General features: G+C 38.9%; 1 pseudogene; it reads right to left on the bottom strand.

Annotated features, from left to right (window-relative positions):
* Positions 1–1,384: 1,384 nt before the first annotated feature.
* On the bottom strand, positions 1,385–5,223 carry LOC103208313 (annotated as a pseudogene).
* Between the last annotated feature and the right edge of the window lie 14 nt (positions 5,224–5,237).

Genomic DNA, 5,237 nt, shown 5'->3' with positions numbered 1-5,237 from the left:
ATCTCATCTTTCATCATATCAGGGAAATTCTCTTCCAACAAATTTTCGACAGTTTTCTCTAAGGTTTTATTTGTCTCTTCCTGTTCTGGAATTCTGATTACACATAGGTTATTCCTTTTGATGGTATCCCACATGAATCTTAGGCTTTCTTCATTTTGTTTTGATCTTTTTTCTGATTGATCCCTTTCCAAAGAAGTATTGAGATATTTGTCTTCAATCTTACTAATTCTGTCTTCCATCTCACTAATTCTGTCTTCCATTGATTCAGTTCAGTTCAGTTTGCCTGTTCAATATGTTATCTGTTTCTGAAAATTTAGTATTAATCTTCTGGATATCTATCTGTAGATTTTGTGTCATTTCTAATTTTACATTTATTTTGGTGACCAGGGCTGATCTTTAGGTCAATTCTCATGTCCCACCACCACTTGGAAATATTCAGGCTGTTGGTGCCGTCAGAGTAGCTGACAGTCCACAGGTCTGTCTGTCTCTGTACTCCCTGTTTTCATTCATGTTTTTCCACTAGTTGGTGCCTAATCCACTTCTGTATATTTCCTTTCAAAGCTCAGGGCTCCAGGATTACCTTCTGTATCTCTGTCAACTGATTTCTCTTTTCTTTGTTGAAGAGGGTCTGTGTAGCTTGTGTGCCTATTCCACCACCTTATTGGAAGTCCCTGCTTGCAAGCTTCTTGTTGTTATGTGCTGTTGAGTTGGACAACAAATGTTTTTATGTACTGTGTTATGCCAATTATGCTTGTTGTCCCCTGTGACCATGGTCCCAAGCCCACAGGTCCAACAACTCACTACATCAGGGTGTTTGACTGTATCTAGGAAGTTACCATAACTTTGCCCCCTGTTAGTTCTAGTTATATAGACATTCTTACAGCAAGTACAAATGCGTGTATAGAAATATCATCTACCAAACTTATATATGGTCATGGGTACATTTTCTTTTGCCTAGACATACCTGATCATTCAGCCTGTCAACACATCTATTTAGAGTACAAGTCTTTTGTCTACTTGGTTAAATTTATACTCAGGTATTTTACTCTTTTAAATGCTATTGTAAATTGAGTTGTTTTTCTTAATTTCTTTCTCACAGTGTTCATTGCTAGTGTTTAGAAATGCAACTGATTTCTTAAATATATAGTATATATATTTTTATTAAAGTTTATATTAATATATTCTTATATTAAAAAGATAATTAGTGGAAGAAACTTCCTTTTGATATTTGAATCATATGATCTTTCTTGAATGATAATAACAAAAAATGAGAGACAACAAAATTTTTCTTTCTTACTGGTTGACATTGAAGTGGACCTAGTTCTGTTTTCTTTTAAAAAATCTCCAAAGACAAAAGTAGATTAAAACATAATTGAAATGAGTTTTAAAAAATTGGTAAACTGTTGGTCTCCTGTATTATTTCCTGTTGTTTTGATGCAGGTTCTCCTCTGTTTGTTCTCTTTCTTCTTTCACTGGTCTAGCTGCACCATTTTCATCACGTTCATCAAATTTTGTTTTCTTGCCCTGGAACTGTACGTTTCTTTTAACAGACCTAACTTGGGCAACTTTATTTCCTTTACTTTTAAATTTGCAACCTTTTGATTTCCATTTGTTTAGGGATTCTTGTTGATCTTCCATGATTTTTTTCAATGCTGCTTTTCCATATCTCCTTCTAATACTTCCTATATCAATTCTTTGTTCCTTAATTGTAGATTACCATTACTTGCAATTTTTGCTTTATCAAGTACTTCTTCAGCTTTTTTAAAAGATAGAATTACTCCTGCCTTTGCTCCTCTCACAAAGCCTTTCCATTTTATTTTCTCAAGCCAATCCCGACTCATAGCGACCACTCCTTGGGTTTCCGAGGTTGTATCTCTATGGATGTAGATTGCCCAATCTTCTTTCCGAGGAGAGGCTGGTGGGTTTGAACCACCAGCCTTTTGGTTAGTAGTCAAATGCCTTAGGTACTGCGCCACCAGAACTCCCTATGAGAAAAGGACATGCATGTTTTCTCTATAGGTCTGATCACCTAATTCATTGATAAATTTCAGCAAGCAGCCCGTCCTTTCTTCTAGAGAGTTCATTTCAGTATCTTCTGTTACTTCTGTTTTTCTTCTTGCTCTTGTGTAGCTCATAATCTTACTTCCACTTTATTTTGCTTTCTTCATTCTTTTTTGCAAAGTAATCTTCCTTGTAAAGTACTGACATATCTATATCTATGTCTTTGTACTTCTGGCTAGAAGTCTCTACAAACTTCTTAGCAGATTCAATGCTGTCAAACACGGTCAATATTGATCCCTTAAATGCTTTGTGCAATGTTCTTCTCATCTGAATATTTAGTACCTGAGTTTTGCCTTTTAACCATTCTTTGATAGCATCAAGTTGCATCAATTGAGAAGCCTTTAATATAAACAGATCTGTTTTTTACATAATTATTATATTCATCAGTCACTTCAAGGAGTGGTTTGCTTAGAGATCTGGTTTTCGTTTTATTCTCACTTATTTCTGTAAGTTCTGTCTTTGATTTGCTCAATACTTCTACTATTATATTAAAGTCTGTTATATGTTTTAACTGGTTTTACCATTATCTCCAAAGATACCTAACCTTCATCCAGTTTGATCTATTACTTTAAGAATTAGTTCTATAGCAAATTAAAATTGCCAAAAGAATCCTCAATTTGATAACAGATTTTGCCCTCCAGTGCAGCGATTTTTCCATCATCACCATTTTTTTGTTGTTGTTCTTTTTGTTTTTAACTTGTGATTAGGTGAAAGTTTACAAGCAAGTTCACCTTCCATAAAGCAGTTCACATACACTTTGTCTTATAACACTGACTACAGTTTACCCCAGTGAAACAGCTCCCCTCCCACTTCCTCCTTGTAGTTACCTCTTCCCTGTGTCCATCCCTCCATGCACTCCTGCCCCCTGAGCTATCTTCCTGTGCGTAAACAGTCCTTCTTTCTTCAATGATGGTTCTCTCCAAGGAGTGTATCTACCCAAGTAAATGTTCAACTCATATGCCTGTCTTTTGTTTGGCTGGAAGCTACAATTGTGGTTTCAATTCCAGACCTGAAGGGCAACTCGGGGCCATAGTCTCAGTGGTTCCACCAGGCTCTATCAGACCAGCAGACCTGGTCCCCCCCGCCTTTTTTTTCCCAAATGATTCTGAGTTTTGTCGCACTTTGTTCTTCTACCCAGGATCTCCTACGTAGACCCCCTCTGAGTGGTTGACAGTGGTAGCCGGGCACCATCTAGTTCTTCTGGTCTTATAGTTGTATAGGCTGAGGATCACATGGTGTACCACTGGCTTGAACTAATTTTTTCCATGAATGTTTGGTTTTCTTCATTCTTCTTTGCTCTGGATGAGGAGAGACCCATTGTTGCATCTAGATGGCTGCTTGCAACCTTTTAAGTTCCCAGTCACTACTCACCAAAGTAGGAGGTGGAACAATGTTTTACGTAGTATGTTATGCCAGTTGAGCTTGAGGTCTCCTGCGACTGTGGTCCCAAGCCCACAGGTCCAACTACTCACTCCCTCTGGGTGGCTGGCTGTGACCCAAAAGTGACTACAACCTTGTCTCTTGTCAGCTCTACTACACACCTGGGAATTCTTACAGATCATACAAATACACTTGTAGAACCATTGTCTAACAACCCTATACATGGTCTTGGGTGCAGTTGCTGCTGCATAGACATACGTGATAGTTCAGCCTGTCCACCCATCTGTCTACCTGTATACCCATGTTTGCCTTCGCTGACAACACAGTATTGTATGTGCAAAAGGGTTCGTCTTTGTTGTCTGCACCTCCCATGTACCTCTCTATGTCTTCTTCTTCCTCAATGCCACCATGTTGATCACTGACATTTGGTACATTGCCCTTCTCTTCACCCAAATCAATACTTATCTCCACCTATCTAACAGTGTTCCCTCCCCTCCCTTCCCCTCCCACCCCTGGCAACCAACAAAGAAAATTTCCTTCCATAGATAAACCTTTCCTTGACTTTTACAGTAACAGACTAATACGGTATTTGTCCTTCTGTGATTGACTTATTTCACTCAGCATAATGTCTTCAAAGTTCATCCACGTATGCAGTGTTTTTTCAGATTCTACATTATTCTTCAGCAATGGATAGTATTCCATTGTGTGTATGTACCATAGTTTTGTTATTCATTGCTCGGTTGATGGACACCTAGGTTGTTTCCATCTTTTGGCTATTGTAAATAGTGCTGCGATGAACATGTGTGTGCATATGTCTGTTCTTGTCATGGCTCTCACTTCTTTGGGAAATAAACCTAGCAATGGAATGGCTGGGTCGAATGATATTTCTAATTCTAACTTTTTAAGGGATCACCATACTGCTTTCCACAGTGGTTGTACCATTGTACAGTCCCACCAGCGGTGTATGAGAGGCCCAATCACTCTGCATCCTCACCAGCATTTGTTATTTTCTGTCTTGTTGAACTTTGCTACTACTGCTGGGGCAAGATGGTATCTCATTGTTGTTTTTTATTTGCATCTCTGTAATGACTAATGATCGTGAGCATTTCTTCACATGTTTGTTGGATTCCTGAATATCCTCCTTGGTGAAATGTCTATTCATGTCTTCTGCCCACTTTTTAATTGGATTATTTGTCTTTTTGTTATTGCAGTATTGGAGTTTTCTATAAATCTTAGTGATAAGTCTTGTATCAGATATGTCATTGCCAAATATTTTTTCCCAATCTATAGGTGCTCTTTTGAGTCTTTTGGAGAACTCTTTGGAAGCACATAAAAAATAAAATTTTTAGAAGGTCCCATTCATCTAGTTTCTCCTCTGCTGTTGTGCATTTTGGGTTATGCGTGATAGTCTATTTATGCCATATATTAGGGCCACTAGGAGCTCTGGTACCATAGTGCCTAAGGCACTTGACTGCTAATCAGAAGGCTGGTGGTTCAAACCCAGCAGCCACTCCTTGAAAGGAAGACTGGGCAATCTACTTCCATTGTAATACTGCCTTGGCAACCCAAGGAGGGGTTGCTATGTTGTTGTTGTTGTTGTTAAGTGGCGTCAAGTCATTTCCGACTCATAGTGACCCCATGCACAGCAGAACGAAACACTGCCTGATCCCGTGCCAGCCCCACAATCCCTGCTATACTTGATCCCATCATCGCAGCCACTGTATCAATCCATCTCGTTGAAGGCCTCCCCCTCTTTCGTCGACTCTCCACCCTACCAAGCATGACATCCTTCTCCA

The sequence above is a fragment of the Orycteropus afer genome, unplaced genomic scaffold (genome assembly GCF_000298275.1).
Source record: "Orycteropus afer afer isolate SDZICR_OR568_19922 unplaced genomic scaffold, OryAfe1.0 scaffold00423, whole genome shotgun sequence".
NCBI classification, from domain to species: domain Eukaryota; kingdom Metazoa; phylum Chordata; class Mammalia; order Tubulidentata; family Orycteropodidae; genus Orycteropus; species Orycteropus afer.
Note: the sequence above shows the minus strand (reverse complement) of the source record. Positions and strands in the feature narration are given on the sequence as shown.